The sequence below is a fragment of the Equus caballus genome, unplaced genomic scaffold (assembly GCF_041296265.1).
Source record: "Equus caballus isolate H_3958 breed thoroughbred unplaced genomic scaffold, TB-T2T haplotype2-0000673, whole genome shotgun sequence".
NCBI lineage: Eukaryota > Metazoa > Chordata > Mammalia > Perissodactyla > Equidae > Equus > Equus caballus.
Window position 1 is genome coordinate 40,001 of NW_027221961.1, and position 16,567 is coordinate 56,567.

The 16,567-nt window shown below is 69.7% G+C and overlaps 4 non-coding genes across 4 annotated transcripts; all 4 read left to right on the top strand.

Annotated features, from left to right (window-relative positions):
• Positions 1 to 393: 393 nt before the first annotated feature.
• Positions 394 to 512, top strand: LOC138922237 (5S ribosomal RNA). Its single transcript, XR_011435302.1, has one exon. It is a non-coding gene; the product is annotated as a 5S ribosomal RNA (ribosomal RNA).
• Positions 513 to 4,576: 4,064 nt separating this feature from the next.
• Positions 4,577 to 4,695, top strand: LOC138922238 (5S ribosomal RNA). The gene has a single exon (XR_011435303.1). It is a non-coding gene; the product is annotated as a 5S ribosomal RNA (ribosomal RNA).
• Positions 4,696 to 8,759: 4,064 nt separating this feature from the next.
• On the top strand, positions 8,760 to 8,878 carry LOC138922239 (5S ribosomal RNA). The gene has a single exon (XR_011435304.1). It is a non-coding gene; the product is annotated as a 5S ribosomal RNA (ribosomal RNA).
• A 4,065-nt stretch (positions 8,879 to 12,943) lies between these two features.
• LOC138922240 (5S ribosomal RNA) lies at positions 12,944 to 13,062 on the top strand. Its single transcript, XR_011435305.1, has one exon. It is a non-coding gene; the product is annotated as a 5S ribosomal RNA (ribosomal RNA).
• Positions 13,063 to 16,567: the final 3,505 nt, after the last annotated feature.

Here is a 16,567-nt window from a genome sequence, read left to right on the forward strand (position 1 = left end):
CGCCGGATCCGAGCGGCCAGGGCGGCCTGGAGTGTTCCCGGGCCGCGAGGGGAGAGCGCCCAGCCAGGCGCCCCGCCCCCATCCCCGCCCCCACCACCCCTCGTTTCCCACCGCCGCCCGCCCCGCCCCGCCTCCTCGCACCCCGGGCTGCTCCAGGCCTCCGCGCCCTGGGAGGGCAGCAGGGCGGGGCAGCGCAGGGTTTGGCTGGCCCGCTGGCCGCGCCCGAGGCGGCCGCGGCGGGAGGCAGCAGCGGGAGGAAGGCGGCAGGCCGAGCGCGGGCGCAGGGGGCGCCGGCGGCGGCGGGTGCGCGTCACAGAGGCCTGGGCGCGCGCGCGAGCCGCGGGCCGGGCGACGCGGCGCGGCTTCTTAGGGGCGCCGGCGGCAGGCGCCAGCGTCTACGGCCATACCACCCTGAACGCGCCCGATCTCGTCTGATCTCGGAAGCTAAGCAGGGTCGGGCCTGGTTAGTACTTGGATGGGAGACCGCCTGGGAATACCGGGTGCTGTAGGCTTTTGCCTCCCTCGCCTTTTGCCGCCTCCGGCCTCCGTCCTCCGCGGACGCCCCCCACCCCTCCAGCCAGCCCTCCCCCACCCCCCCCGCCACCCTCCGCACCGCGGGCCCGCCGGCGCCGCCCATGGGCAGGGCCCAACCCCTCCCCGCCACAGCCCAACCCTTCCAGCTCGCGGCCCCACCCGAACCCAGGGCCAATCGGGGCCAGCCCGGCGGGACCGGGACCGGGACCGGGACCGGGACCCCGACGCCGCACACGCCGCCCGCCGGCTCCCTCTGGCCTCGGCCTCTTCCCACCCGCTCGGCTCCCGCTCCGGTGACACCCCAGCCCTTCCCTCGGCGCCCCGCCCCCGCCGCCCCAGCCGCCGGGTAGAGTCGTCCTGTCAGGTGGAACGGATTCCACGGCGGTGCCGGGAGGCCCAAACGGGTCCCAAAGCGACCAGCCCCGCCCACCGAGGAAAGACACCTGGTCAGGCTTTTCCAGACACCGCCCGCTTCTCCAAGGACAGGGCGGACTGGGTTAGAGAGGCGCGTCTCGGGCACCTCACCCAAGACGGGATGGCTTCTGCCTTTGCTGGCGTCTGTGCCGCTGCAGGTCATCTTCTAAAACCTGGTACCCGCTCGCTTGTCCTTGAGAGGCTCATTCACAATCAACACTCCTTTCCCGACCTAAGTTTGTCCCTGTCAGTTTGTCTCGCTTTTCCTTCCAGAAGCCCCCTTCCCGGGGTGGGGGGGAGGGGGGGAGGTGGTGGGGGGGTAGGGGGGTGGGTGGGTCTGAGTTTCAAGCTCCACCTGACTGGGATCCCATTCTGCTTTCGCCTTCGGGCGGTCCTGCCTCGCTTGGAAACGCTGCTACGTTGCTCCTGGTGGATGAGCTTGCGTTCGTTTTGAGTTTGAGAACGCTGGATGCAAAGATGAGGAGTCTTGATGGCTGAGGCTTTTGGTGTCCCCTCACTCGGGGGCCTCCCTCTCTTCCCGCCTCCCCCCGCCTCCCCACCCACCCCCTCACACCCGACCCCTACCACCCCAGGGCCCCGGCCGGGCCCCGCCCCTCCAGGCCGCATCTGTCAGAGGGAGTTGAAAAGCCTCCTGACAGGACACGTCCTCCCTCAGCAGCCAGCCCTTCCTGGCTCCCTGGCTTCAGCTTTCCGTTCGCGTGGCTCGGGCAGCCTTTCGCATCTTCTTTGCACCTGCCTGTGTTTGCAACAGAGGACCGTGGCCAAGGGATCCAGGAAACCGGGAGGAGAGCTGGCTTCCGGGGAGGCGAATGGGAAGGACAGGGAGGCAGAGAGGGAGCCTTGCCTCAGAGAACGGACTTTGAACCCCCGAAGGGAAAAGTCCTCCAGATAAACCACGTCTTCCCCACCGAATCCAAGAGCCATACTCGCTCGCTGTGGAAAAATGGGGACATCCCGGTCAAAGCAGGACGAGAGAGGACCCAAAGCTCCCTCCTCTCCCCGTTCAGCCATCGTCGTCCTGGGAGGGAGTCTCTCCGCGGTTCGCTTCTCCTGCCGGCCCCGTTTCCCCTCCTGCCAACCCAGCGCCTCTATCGCCTGCTCCTCGCTTCCTCGGGCTGCGGGCTGCGGGCTGCGGGCTGCGGGCTGCGGGCTGCGGGATGGGGGGGGAGGGGCGGTGCGCGTCGCTCCCTGCCAGCTCGTGCCCGGGGTGGTTCTGACGGGTCCCCGGATCTGATCTCCGAGGAGCACCTTCTGCGGGGAGAAGCGGGACTGCGTCCCTGTCAGTTTCCCGGAGCGCGGGACCGGAGCCTTGCCCCGAAACGCAGGCTCGGGAGACCGAAGTCCTGAGCTGAAACCCAAGGGCCGCCGTCTCCCGCGAGTGACGTGCCCTCCCTGAGCTGCGCTTTCCTCATCTGGTGCGAGGGGGTCCTGGAGTTCGTGCCTCCTTGCGGGGGCGAGTGCTGGTGAGAACGCAAGCGGGAAACACGGAGCGGACCGCTCAGCACGGAGCGCGGCCTCGGTGGGGGCCCGGGCCTCGGCCGCCGTCCTTCCCCACGAGCCTACTTCTTGCCGCCGAGGCTCATCCAGCACCCAGGGATCGATCGCCTGGCTGCTTCCGGCCAGACACTCTCCTAGGTGCTGGCCACCCAGCAGCCGAGAACGCGGGTGCCAATCTCGGCCTCCGGGGCGTTCGCCTCCTCGCCTCTGGGGCCGCAAGACCAGCGGTGTGCCTACGCATGCCGGCGAGAGGTGGCAGAACCTGACGAGGACACGTGCCGTGGAAAATGGAGAGCTTGGCGCCCCGGAGGGCCTCGTCGGACGTCTGTGGATGGCCGTCGCTCTCTTTGCCGAAGCCCGCCCCCTGCCCGTCTTCTCTCCGTCCCAGGGTCCCCTTTCCAGTGGGACGCAAGAAGGCCCACAGGGCCCAAACGCTGGAGACGGGCAGCGCACACAGCGCGCCCTGGGTCCCGGGGGGTGCGGCGGGAAAGCCTTGCGGCACAGAACCCTGAAGCCCAGAGGTCTCGAGACAGGGAGAGCCGGGACGTCGGCAGGCACCGACGGGCCTTCGGACGCGACTCTTCCTCCCCGTCGTCACACCGTGCTGCTCCTCCCTCCGTCCTGGGCGCGAGCGCGCTCTTGGGAAAACGGAGGCGCCTTCGTCGGTGACCTAGCGGGCGGGAGATCCCGGGCAACGTCCCCAGCGGCACTTGAGCAGAACGGGGACGCTGCGGTCGGTCGTCGGGGAGGGGCTTCTACATGTCTGGTAGATGGAGCTGCTTTCTCGTGCCAAGTTCTCTGGGCCCTGACTTTTCTGCCTGCTCCTTCTATCACCTCAGTAAGGTCGGGGGTGCCCGGCAGAAAGAGGAAAAGAGCCAGAGTGAAGAAGCGGAGAGAAAGGAACACGCAAACCCGGACGCGCACACACACAGGCACACAGACACACAGGCGCGCGCGCGCGCGCACACACACACACACACACACACGCCTACACACCCACTCGCACAACACGCACACGCACACGCACACGCACACGCAAGCGCAGACAGAGCGCGCCAGCGAGCTCCGGTGCCTGTCTGTGGTTCCTGGGCGATGGCGGGGCAGCGATGCCGGGAGCCCGGGACTCCTGAGAGCCTGTCTGCGCGGCCTAGGGCCCCAGGGGTGATCGCCAGCCCCGGGGCCCCTGCCTCCTGGCCCGGGCCCAGCTCCAGCACCACCGCCCTCCTGGGGGGGAAGCGAGCTCTTGGGCAGAGCCTCTCTGGGTCAGGGTGGGTGTCTGTCTAGGTCCGTGTCTTGGATCCTCTCCGTGTCGCCGTTTCTCTGTTTCTCCGTGTCTCTGTCTCTGTCTCTGTCTCTGGGTCTCTGGGCTGGCGCCAGCAGGAGCTGTCCAGGGTCCCCGCGAGGGGCGGGTTGGGGGCGGGGTGCCGGTCTCCTGGGCGGCGCTGGCGGGGGGAAGGGTGGCCGCCCCGCCTCCCCGCGCCCTCAGGGGCAGCGCGGCGGGCTTCCGCTGACGCCCTCTGGTCGCGCCGGTGGCTCCGCCTGGGTTTGGGCAAGTCGGGGCCCGGCCGGCGCCGCAGAGGTCAGGGCTCCCGCTGGGAGGCCCCTCGGGCCGGAGGGGACTCAGAGGAGCACGGGCCCGGCGGCCCGACGCCCCGACGCCTCGGGCCAAGTGCCCCGCGCCCCCCACCTCCCAGCAGCCGCATCTCCTGCGACCCATCGCCGGATCCGAGCGGCCAGGGCGGCCTGGAGTGTTCCCGGGCCGCGAGGGGAGAGCGCCCAGCCAGGCGCCCCGCCCCCATCCCCGCCCCCACCACCCCTCGTTTCCCACCGCCGCCCGCCCCGCCCCGCCTCCTCGCACCCCGGGCTGCTCCAGGCCTCCGCGCCCTGGGAGGGCAGCAGGGCGGGGCAGCGCAGGGTTTGGCTGGCCCGCTGGCCGCGCCCGAGGCGGCCGCGGCGGGAGGCAGCAGCGGGAGGAAGGCGGCAGGCCGAGCGCGGGCGCAGGGGGCGCCGGCGGCGGCGGGTGCGCGTCACAGAGGCCTGGGCGCGCGCGCGAGCCGCGGGCCGGGCGACGCGGCGCGGCTTCTTAGGGGCGCCGGCGGCAGGCGCCAGCGTCTACGGCCATACCACCCTGAACGCGCCCGATCTCGTCTGATCTCGGAAGCTAAGCAGGGTCGGGCCTGGTTAGTACTTGGATGGGAGACCGCCTGGGAATACCGGGTGCTGTAGGCTTTTGCCTCCCTCGCCTTTTGCCGCCTCCGGCCTCCGTCCTCCGCGGACGCCCCCCACCCCTCCAGCCAGCCCTCCCCCACCCCCCCCGCCACCCTCCGCACCGCGGGCCCGCCGGCGCCGCCCATGGGCAGGGCCCAACCCCTCCCCGCCACAGCCCAACCCTTCCAGCTCGCGGCCCCACCCGAACCCAGGGCCAATCGGGGCCAGCCCGGCGGGACCGGGACCGGGACCGGGACCGGGACCCCGACGCCGCACACGCCGCCCGCCGGCTCCCTCTGGCCTCGGCCTCTTCCCACCCGCTCGGCTCCCGCTCCGGTGACACCCCAGCCCTTCCCTCGGCGCCCCGCCCCCGCCGCCCCAGCCGCCGGGTAGAGTCGTCCTGTCAGGTGGAACGGATTCCACGGCGGTGCCGGGAGGCCCAAACGGGTCCCAAAGCGACCAGCCCCGCCCACCGAGGAAAGACACCTGGTCAGGCTTTTCCAGACACCGCCCACTTCTCCAAGGACAGGGCGGACTGGGTTAGAGAGGCGCGTCTCGGGCACCTCACCCAAGACGGGATGGCTTCTGCCTTTGCTGGCGTCTGTGCCGCTGCAGGTCATCTTCTAAAACCTGGTACCCGCTCGCTTGTCCTTGAGAGGCTCATTCACAATCAACACTCCTTTCCCGACCTAAGTTTGTCCCTGTCAGTTTGTCTCGCTTTTCCTTCCAGAAGCCCCCTTCCCGGGGTGGGGGGGAGGGGGGGAGGTGGTGGGGGGGTAGGGGGGTGGGTGGGTCTGAGTTTCAAGCTCCACCTGACTGGGATCCCATTCTGCTTTCGCCTTCGGGCGGTCCTGCCTCGCTTGGAAACGCTGCTACGTTGCTCCTGGTGGATGAGCTTGCGTTCGTTTTGAGTTTGAGAACGCTGGATGCAAAGATGAGGAGTCTTGATGGCTGAGGCTTTTGGTGTCCCCTCACTCGGGGGCCTCCCTCTCTTCCCGCCTCCCCCCGCCTCCCCACCCACCCCCTCACACCCGACCCCTACCACCCCAGGGCCCCGGCCGGGCCCCGCCCCTCCAGGCCGCATCTGTCAGAGGGAGTTGAAAAGCCTCCTGACAGGACACGTCCTCCCTCAGCAGCCAGCCCTTCCTGGCTCCCTGGCTTCAGCTTTCCGTTCGCGTGGCTCGGGCAGCCTTTCGCATCTTCTTTGCACCTGCCTGTGTTTGCAACAGAGGACCGTGGCCAAGGGATCCAGGAAACCGGGAGGAGAGCTGGCTTCCGGGGAGGCGAATGGGAAGGACAGGGAGGCAGAGAGGGAGCCTTGCCTCAGAGAACGGACTTTGAACCCCCGAAGGGAAAAGTCCTCCAGATAAACCACGTCTTCCCCACCGAATCCAAGAGCCATACTCGCTCGCTGTGGAAAAATGGGGACATCCCGGTCAAAGCAGGACGAGAGAGGACCCAAAGCTCCCTCCTCTCCCCGTTCAGCCATCGTCGTCCTGGGAGGGAGTCTCTCCGCGGTTCGCTTCTCCTGCCGGCCCCGTTTCCCCTCCTGCCAACCCAGCGCCTCTATCGCCTGCTCCTCGCTTCCTCGGGCTGCGGGCTGCGGGCTGCGGGCTGCGGGCTGCGGGCTGCGGGATGGGGGGGGAGGGGCGGTGCGCGTCGCTCCCTGCCAGCTCGTGCCCGGGGTGGTTCTGACGGGTCCCCGGATCTGATCTCCGAGGAGCACCTTCTGCGGGGAGAAGCGGGACTGCGTCCCTGTCAGTTTCCCGGAGCGCGGGACCGGAGCCTTGCCCCGAAACGCAGGCTCGGGAGACCGAAGTCCTGAGCTGAAACCCAAGGGCCGCCGTCTCCCGCGAGTGACGTGCCCTCCCTGAGCTGCGCTTTCCTCATCTGGTGCGAGGGGGTCCTGGAGTTCGTGCCTCCTTGCGGGGGCGAGTGCTGGTGAGAACGCAAGCGGGAAACACGGAGCGGACCGCTCAGCACGGAGCGCGGCCTCGGTGGGGGCCCGGGCCTCGGCCGCCGTCCTTCCCCACGAGCCTACTTCTTGCCGCCGAGGCTCATCCAGCACCCAGGGATCGATCGCCTGGCTGCTTCCGGCCAGACACTCTCCTAGGTGCTGGCCACCCAGCAGCCGAGAACGCGGGTGCCAATCTCGGCCTCCGGGGCGTTCGCCTCCTCGCCTCTGGGGCCGCAAGACCAGCGGTGTGCCTACGCATGCCGGCGAGAGGTGGCAGAACCTGACGAGGACACGTGCCGTGGAAAATGGAGAGCTTGGCGCCCCGGAGGGCCTCGTCGGACGTCTGTGGATGGCCGTCGCTCTCTTTGCCGAAGCCCGCCCCCTGCCCGTCTTCTCTCCGTCCCAGGGTCCCCTTTCCAGTGGGACGCAAGAAGGCCCACAGGGCCCAAACGCTGGAGACGGGCAGCGCACACAGCGCGCCCTGGGTCCCGGGGGGTGCGGCGGGAAAGCCTTGCGGCACAGAACCCTGAAGCCCAGAGGTCTCGAGACAGGGAGAGCCGGGACGTCGGCAGGCACCGACGGGCCTTCGGACGCGACTCTTCCTCCCCGTCGTCACACCGTGCTGCTCCTCCCTCCGTCCTGGGCGCGAGCGCGCTCTTGGGAAAACGGAGGCGCCTTCGTCGGTGACCTAGCGGGCGGGAGATCCCGGGCAACGTCCCCAGCGGCACTTGAGCAGAACGGGGACGCTGCGGTCGGTCGTCGGGGAGGGGCTTCTACATGTCTGGTAGATGGAGCTGCTTTCTCGTGCCAAGTTCTCTGGGCCCTGACTTTTCTGCCTGCTCCTTCTATCACCTCAGTAAGGTCGGGGGTGCCCGGCAGAAAGAGGAAAAGAGCCAGAGTGAAGAAGCGGAGAGAAAGGAACACGCAAACCCGGACGCGCACACACACAGGCACACAGACACACAGGCGCGCGCGCGCGCGCACACACACACACACACACACACGCCTACACACCCACTCGCACAACACGCACACGCACACGCACACGCACACGCAAGCGCAGACAGAGCGCGCCAGCGAGCTCCGGTGCCTGTCTGTGGTTCCTGGGCGATGGCGGGGCAGCGATGCCGGGAGCCCGGGACTCCTGAGAGCCTGTCTGCGCGGCCTAGGGCCCCAGGGGTGATCGCCAGCCCCGGGGCCCCTGCCTCCTGGCCCGGGCCCAGCTCCAGCACCACCGCCCTCCTGGGGGGGAAGCGAGCTCTTGGGCAGAGCCTCTCTGGGTCAGGGTGGGTGTCTGTCTAGGTCCGTGTCTTGGATCCTCTCCGTGTCGCCGTTTCTCTGTTTCTCCGTGTCTCTGTCTCTGTCTCTGTCTCTGGGTCTCTGGGCTGGCGCCAGCAGGAGCTGTCCAGGGTCCCCGCGAGGGGCGGGTTGGGGGCGGGGTGCCGGTCTCCTGGGCGGCGCTGGCGGGGGGAAGGGTGGCCGCCCCGCCTCCCCGCGCCCTCAGGGGCAGCGCGGCGGGCTTCCGCTGACGCCCTCTGGTCGCGCCGGTGGCTCCGCCTGGGTTTGGGCAAGTCGGGGCCCGGCCGGCGCCGCAGAGGTCAGGGCTCCCGCTGGGAGGCCCCTCGGGCCGGAGGGGACTCAGAGGAGCACGGGCCCGGCGGCCCGACGCCCCGACGCCTCGGGCCAAGTGCCCCGCGCCCCCCACCTCCCAGCAGCCGCATCTCCTGCGACCCATCGCCGGATCCGAGCGGCCAGGGCGGCCTGGAGTGTTCCCGGGCCGCGAGGGGAGAGCGCCCAGCCAGGCGCCCCGCCCCCATCCCCGCCCCCACCACCCCTCGTTTCCCACCGCCGCCCGCCCCGCCCCGCCTCCTCGCACCCCGGGCTGCTCCAGGCCTCCGCGCCCTGGGAGGGCAGCAGGGCGGGGCAGCGCAGGGTTTGGCTGGCCCGCTGGCCGCGCCCGAGGCGGCCGCGGCGGGAGGCAGCAGCGGGAGGAAGGCGGCAGGCCGAGCGCGGGCGCAGGGGGCGCCGGCGGCGGCGGGTGCGCGTCACAGAGGCCTGGGCGCGCGCGCGAGCCGCGGGCCGGGCGACGCGGCGCGGCTTCTTAGGGGCGCCGGCGGCAGGCGCCAGCGTCTACGGCCATACCACCCTGAACGCGCCCGATCTCGTCTGATCTCGGAAGCTAAGCAGGGTCGGGCCTGGTTAGTACTTGGATGGGAGACCGCCTGGGAATACCGGGTGCTGTAGGCTTTTGCCTCCCTCGCCTTTTGCCGCCTCCGGCCTCCGTCCTCCGCGGACGCCCCCCACCCCTCCAGCCAGCCCTCCCCCACCCCCCCCCGCCACCCTCCGCACCGCGGGCCCGCCGGCGCCGCCCATGGGCAGGGCCCAACCCCTCCCCGCCACAGCCCAACCCTTCCAGCTCGCGGCCCCACCCGAACCCAGGGCCAATCGGGGCCAGCCCGGCGGGACCGGGACCGGGACCGGGACCGGGACCCCGACGCCGCACACGCCGCCCGCCGGCTCCCTCTGGCCTCGGCCTCTTCCCACCCGCTCGGCTCCCGCTCCGGTGACACCCCAGCCCTTCCCTCGGCGCCCCGCCCCCGCCGCCCCAGCCGCCGGGTAGAGTCGTCCTGTCAGGTGGAACGGATTCCACGGCGGTGCCGGGAGGCCCAAACGGGTCCCAAAGCGACCAGCCCCGCCCACCGAGGAAAGACACCTGGTCAGGCTTTTCCAGACACCGCCCGCTTCTCCAAGGACAGGGCGGACTGGGTTAGAGAGGCGCGTCTCGGGCACCTCACCCAAGACGGGATGGCTTCTGCCTTTGCTGGCGTCTGTGCCGCTGCAGGTCATCTTCTAAAACCTGGTACCCGCTCGCTTGTCCTTGAGAGGCTCATTCACAATCAACACTCCTTTCCCGACCTAAGTTTGTCCCTGTCAGTTTGTCTCGCTTTTCCTTCCAGAAGCCCCCTTCCCGGGGTGGGGGGGAGGGGGGGAGGTGGTGGGGGGGTAGGGGGGTGGGTGGGTCTGAGTTTCAAGCTCCACCTGACTGGGATCCCATTCTGCTTTCGCCTTCGGGCGGTCCTGCCTCGCTTGGAAACGCTGCTACGTTGCTCCTGGTGGATGAGCTTGCGTTCGTTTTGAGTTTGAGAACGCTGGATGCAAAGATGAGGAGTCTTGATGGCTGAGGCTTTTGGTGTCCCCTCACTCGGGGGCCTCCCTCTCTTCCCGCCTCCCCCCGCCTCCCCACCCACCCCCTCACACCCGACCCCTACCACCCCAGGGCCCCGGCCGGGCCCCGCCCCTCCAGGCCGCATCTGTCAGAGGGAGTTGAAAAGCCTCCTGACAGGACACGTCCTCCCTCAGCAGCCAGCCCTTCCTGGCTCCCTGGCTTCAGCTTTCCGTTCGCGTGGCTCGGGCAGCCTTTCGCATCTTCTTTGCACCTGCCTGTGTTTGCAACAGAGGACCGTGGCCAAGGGATCCAGGAAACCGGGAGGAGAGCTGGCTTCCGGGGAGGCGAATGGGAAGGACAGGGAGGCAGAGAGGGAGCCTTGCCTCAGAGAACGGACTTTGAACCCCCGAAGGGAAAAGTCCTCCAGATAAACCACGTCTTCCCCACCGAATCCAAGAGCCATACTCGCTCGCTGTGGAAAAATGGGGACATCCCGGTCAAAGCAGGACGAGAGAGGACCCAGAGCTCCCTCCTCTCCCCGTTCAGCCATCGTCGTCCTGGGAGGGAGTCTCTCCGCGGTTCGCTTCTCCTGCCGGCCCCGTTTCCCCTCCTGCCAACCCAGCGCCTCTATCGCCTGCTCCTCGCTTCCTCGGGCTGCGGGCTGCGGGCTGCGGGCTGCGGGCTGCGGGCTGCGGGATGGGGGGGGAGGGGCGGTGCGCGTCGCTCCCTGCCAGCTCGTGCCCGGGGTGGTTCTGACGGGTCCCCGGATCTGATCTCCGAGGAGCACCTTCTGCGGGGAGAAGCGGGACTGCGTCCCTGTCAGTTTCCCGGAGCGCGGGACCGGAGCCTTGCCCCGAAACGCAGGCTCGGGAGACCGAAGTCCTGAGCTGAAACCCAAGGGCCGCCGTCTCCCGCGAGTGACGTGCCCTCCCTGAGCTGCGCTTTCCTCATCTGGTGCGAGGGGGTCCTGGAGTTCGTGCCTCCTTGCGGGGGCGAGTGCTGGTGAGAACGCAAGCGGGAAACACGGAGCGGACCGCTCAGCACGGAGCGCGGCCTCGGTGGGGGCCCGGGCCTCGGCCGCCGTCCTTCCCCACGAGCCTACTTCTTGCCGCCGAGGCTCATCCAGCACCCAGGGATCGATCGCCTGGCTGCTTCCGGCCAGACACTCTCCTAGGTGCTGGCCACCCAGCAGCCGAGAACGCGGGTGCCAATCTCGGCCTCCGGGGCGTTCGCCTCCTCGCCTCTGGGGCCGCAAGACCAGCGGTGTGCCTACGCATGCCGGCGAGAGGTGGCAGAACCTGACGAGGACACGTGCCGTGGAAAATGGAGAGCTTGGCGCCCCGGAGGGCCTCGTCGGACGTCTGTGGATGGCCGTCGCTCTCTTTGCCGAAGCCCGCCCCCTGCCCGTCTTCTCTCCGTCCCAGGGTCCCCTTTCCAGTGGGACGCAAGAAGGCCCACAGGGCCCAAACGCTGGAGACGGGCAGCGCACACAGCGCGCCCTGGGTCCCGGGGGGTGCGGCGGGAAAGCCTTGCGGCACAGAACCCTGAAGCCCAGAGGTCTCGAGACAGGGAGAGCCGGGACGTCGGCAGGCACCGACGGGCCTTCGGACGCGACTCTTCCTCCCCGTCGTCACACCGTGCTGCTCCTCCCTCCGTCCTGGGCGCGAGCGCGCTCTTGGGAAAACGGAGGCGCCTTCGTCGGTGACCTAGCGGGCGGGAGATCCCGGGCAACGTCCCCAGCGGCACTTGAGCAGAACGGGGACGCTGCGGTCGGTCGTCGGGGAGGGGCTTCTACATGTCTGGTAGATGGAGCTGCTTTCTCGTGCCAAGTTCTCTGGGCCCTGACTTTTCTGCCTGCTCCTTCTATCACCTCAGTAAGGTCGGGGGTGCCCGGCAGAAAGAGGAAAAGAGCCAGAGTGAAGAAGCGGAGAGAAAGGAACACGCAAACCCGGACGCGCACACACACAGGCACACAGACACACAGGCGCGCGCGCGCGCGCACACACACACACACACACACACGCCTACACACCCACTCGCACAACACGCACACGCACACGCACACGCACACGCAAGCGCAGACAGAGCGCGCCAGCGAGCTCCGGTGCCTGTCTGTGGTTCCTGGGCGATGGCGGGGCAGCGATGCCGGGAGCCCGGGACTCCTGAGAGCCTGTCTGCGCGGCCTAGGGCCCCAGGGGTGATCGCCAGCCCCGGGGCCCCTGCCTCCTGGCCCGGGCCCAGCTCCAGCACCACCGCCCTCCTGGGGGGGAAGCGAGCTCTTGGGCAGAGCCTCTCTGGGTCAGGGTGGGTGTCTGTCTAGGTCCGTGTCTTGGATCCTCTCCGTGTCGCCGTTTCTCTGTTTCTCCGTGTCTCTGTCTCTGTCTCTGTCTCTGGGTCTCTGGGCTGGCGCCAGCAGGAGCTGTCCAGGGTCCCCGCGAGGGGCGGGTTGGGGGCGGGGTGCCGGTCTCCTGGGCGGCGCTGGCGGGGGGAAGGGTGGCCGCCCCGCCTCCCCGCGCCCTCAGGGGCAGCGCGGCGGGCTTCCGCTGACGCCCTCTGGTCGCGCCGGTGGCTCCGCCTGGGTTTGGGCAAGTCGGGGCCCGGCCGGCGCCGCAGAGGTCAGGGCTCCCGCTGGGAGGCCCCTCGGGCCGGAGGGGACTCAGAGGAGCACGGGCCCGGCGGCCCGACGCCCCGACGCCTCGGGCCAAGTGCCCCGCGCCCCCCACCTCCCAGCAGCCGCATCTCCTGCGACCCATCGCCGGATCCGAGCGGCCAGGGCGGCCTGGAGTGTTCCCGGGCCGCGAGGGGAGAGCGCCCAGCCAGGCGCCCCGCCCCCATCCCCGCCCCCACCACCCCTCGTTTCCCACCGCCGCCCGCCCCGCCCCGCCTCCTCGCACCCCGGGCTGCTCCAGGCCTCCGCGCCCTGGGAGGGCAGCAGGGCGGGGCAGCGCAGGGTTTGGCTGGCCCGCTGGCCGCGCCCGAGGCGGCCGCGGCGGGAGGCAGCAGCGGGAGGAAGGCGGCAGGCCGAGCGCGGGCGCAGGGGGCGCCGGCGGCGGCGGGTGCGCGTCACAGAGGCCTGGGCGCGCGCGCGAGCCGCGGGCCGGGCGACGCGGCGCGGCTTCTTAGGGGCGCCGGCGGCAGGCGCCAGCGTCTACGGCCATACCACCCTGAACGCGCCCGATCTCGTCTGATCTCGGAAGCTAAGCAGGGTCGGGCCTGGTTAGTACTTGGATGGGAGACCGCCTGGGAATACCGGGTGCTGTAGGCTTTTGCCTCCCTCGCCTTTTGCCGCCTCCGGCCTCCGTCCTCCGCGGACGCCCCCCACCCCTCCAGCCAGCCCTCCCCCACCCCCCCCCGCCACCCTCCGCACCGCGGGCCCGCCGGCGCCGCCCATGGGCAGGGCCCAACCCCTCCCCGCCACAGCCCAACCCTTCCAGCTCGCGGCCCCACCCGAACCCAGGGCCAATCGGGGCCAGCCCGGCGGGACCGGGACCGGGACCGGGACCGGGACCCCGACGCCGCACACGCCGCCCGCCGGCTCCCTCTGGCCTCGGCCTCTTCCCACCCGCTCGGCTCCCGCTCCGGTGACACCCCAGCCCTTCCCTCGGCGCCCCGCCCCCGCCGCCCCAGCCGCCGGGTAGAGTCGTCCTGTCAGGTGGAACGGATTCCACGGCGGTGCCGGGAGGCCCAAACGGGTCCCAAAGCGACCAGCCCCGCCCACCGAGGAAAGACACCTGGTCAGGCTTTTCCAGACACCGCCCGCTTCTCCAAGGACAGGGCGGACTGGGTTAGAGAGGCGCGTCTCGGGCACCTCACCCAAGACGGGATGGCTTCTGCCTTTGCTGGCGTCTGTGCCGCTGCAGGTCATCTTCTAAAACCTGGTACCCGCTCGCTTGTCCTTGAGAGGCTCATTCACAATCAACACTCCTTTCCCGACCTAAGTTTGTCCCTGTCAGTTTGTCTCGCTTTTCCTTCCAGAAGCCCCCTTCCCGGGGTGGGGGGGAGGGGGGGAGGTGGTGGGGGGGTAGGGGGGTGGGTGGGTCTGAGTTTCAAGCTCCACCTGACTGGGATCCCATTCTGCTTTCGCCTTCGGGCGGTCCTGCCTCGCTTGGAAACGCTGCTACGTTGCTCCTGGTGGATGAGCTTGCGTTCGTTTTGAGTTTGAGAACGCTGGATGCAAAGATGAGGAGTCTTGATGGCTGAGGCTTTTGGTGTCCCCTCACTCGGGGGCCTCCCTCTCTTCCCGCCTCCCCCCGCCTCCCCACCCACCCCCTCACACCCGACCCCTACCACCCCAGGGCCCCGGCCGGGCCCCGCCCCTCCAGGCCGCATCTGTCAGAGGGAGTTGAAAAGCCTCCTGACAGGACACGTCCTCCCTCAGCAGCCAGCCCTTCCTGGCTCCCTGGCTTCAGCTTTCCGTTCGCGTGGCTCGGGCAGCCTTTCGCATCTTCTTTGCACCTGCCTGTGTTTGCAACAGAGGACCGTGGCCAAGGGATCCAGGAAACCGGGAGGAGAGCTGGCTTCCGGGGAGGCGAATGGGAAGGACAGGGAGGCAGAGAGGGAGCCTTGCCTCAGAGAACGGACTTTGAACCCCCGAAGGGAAAAGTCCTCCAGATAAACCACGTCTTCCCCACCGAATCCAAGAGCCATACTCGCTCGCTGTGGAAAAATGGGGACATCCCGGTCAAAGCAGGACGAGAGAGGACCCAGAGCTCCCTCCTCTCCCCGTTCAGCCATCGTCGTCCTGGGAGGGAGTCTCTCCGCGGTTCGCTTCTCCTGCCGGCCCCGTTTCCCCTCCTGCCAACCCAGCGCCTCTATCGCCTGCTCCTCGCTTCCTCGGGCTGCGGGCTGCGGGCTGCGGGCTGCGGGCTGCGGGCTGCGGGATGGGGGGGGAGGGGCGGTGCGCGTCGCTCCCTGCCAGCTCGTGCCCGGGGTGGTTCTGACGGGTCCCCGGATCTGATCTCCGAGGAGCACCTTCTGCGGGGAGAAGCGGGACTGCGTCCCTGTCAGTTTCCCGGAGCGCGGGACCGGAGCCTTGCCCCGAAACGCAGGCTCGGGAGACCGAAGTCCTGAGCTGAAACCCAAGGGCCGCCGTCTCCCGCGAGTGACGTGCCCTCCCTGAGCTGCGCTTTCCTCATCTGGTGCGAGGGGGTCCTGGAGTTCGTGCCTCCTTGCGGGGGCGAGTGCTGGTGAGAACGCAAGCGGGAAACACGGAGCGGACCGCTCAGCACGGAGCGCGGCCTCGGTGGGGGCCCGGGCCTCGGCCGCCGTCCTTCCCCACGAGCCTACTTCTTGCCGCCGAGGCTCATCCAGCACCCAGGGATCGATCGCCTGGCTGCTTCCGGCCAGACACTCTCCTAGGTGCTGGCCACCCAGCAGCCGAGAACGCGGGTGCCAATCTCGGCCTCCGGGGCGTTCGCCTCCTCGCCTCTGGGGCCGCAAGACCAGCGGTGTGCCTACGCATGCCGGCGAGAGGTGGCAGAACCTGACGAGGACACGTGCCGTGGAAAATGGAGAGCTTGGCGCCCCGGAGGGCCTCGTCGGACGTCTGTGGATGGCCGTCGCTCTCTTTGCCGAAGCCCGCCCCCTGCCCGTCTTCTCTCCGTCCCAGGGTCCCCTTTCCAGTGGGACGCAAGAAGGCCCACAGGGCCCAAACGCTGGAGACGGGCAGCGCACACAGCGCGCCCTGGGTCCCGGGGGGTGCGGCGGGAAAGCCTTGCGGCACAGAACCCTGAAGCCCAGAGGTCTCGAGACAGGGAGAGCCGGGACGTCGGCAGGCACCGACGGGCCTTCGGACGCGACTCTTCCTCCCCGTCGTCACACCGTGCTGCTCCTCCCTCCGTCCTGGGCGCGAGCGCGCTCTTGGGAAAACGGAGGCGCCTTCGTCGGTGACCTAGCGGGCGGGAGATCCCGGGCAACGTCCCCAGCGGCACTTGAGCAGAACGGGGACGCTGCGGTCGGTCGTCGGGGAGGGGCTTCTACATGTCTGGTAGATGGAGCTGCTTTCTCGTGCCAAGTTCTCTGGGCCCTGACTTTTCTGCCTGCTCCTTCTATCACCTCAGTAAGGTCGGGGGTGCCCGGCAGAAAGAGGAAAAGAGCCAGAGTGAAGAAGCGGAGAGAAAGGAACACGCAAACCCGGACGCGCACACACACAGGCACACAGACACACAGGCGCGCGCGCGCGCGCACACACACACACACACACACACGCCTACACACCCACTCGCACAACACGCACACGCACACGCACACGCACACGCAAGCGCAGACAGAGCGCGCCAGCGAGCTCCGGTGCCTGTCTGTGGTTCCTGGGCGATGGCGGGGCAGCGATGCCGGGAGCCCGGGACTCCTGAGAGCCTGTCTGCGCGGCCTAGGGCCCCAGGGGTGATCGCCAGCCCCGGGGCCCCTGCCTCCTGGCCCGGGCCCAGCTCCAGCACCACCGCCCTCCTGGGGGGGAAGCGAGCTCTTGGGCAGAGCCTCTCTGGGTCAGGGTGGGTGTCTGTCTAGGTCCGTGTCTTGGATCCTCTCCGTGTCGCCGTTTCTCTGTTTCTCCGTGTCTCTGTCTCTGTCTCTGTCTCTGGGTCTCTGGGCTGGCGCCAGCAGGAGCTGTCCAGGGTCCCCGCGAGGGGCGGGTTGGGGGCGGGGTGCCGGTCTCCTGGGCGGCGCTGGCGGGGGGAAGGGTGGCCGCCCCGCCTCCCCGCGCCCTCAGGGGCAGCGCGGCGGGCTTCCGCTGACGCCCTCTGGTCGCGCCGGTGGCTCCGCCTGGGTTTGGG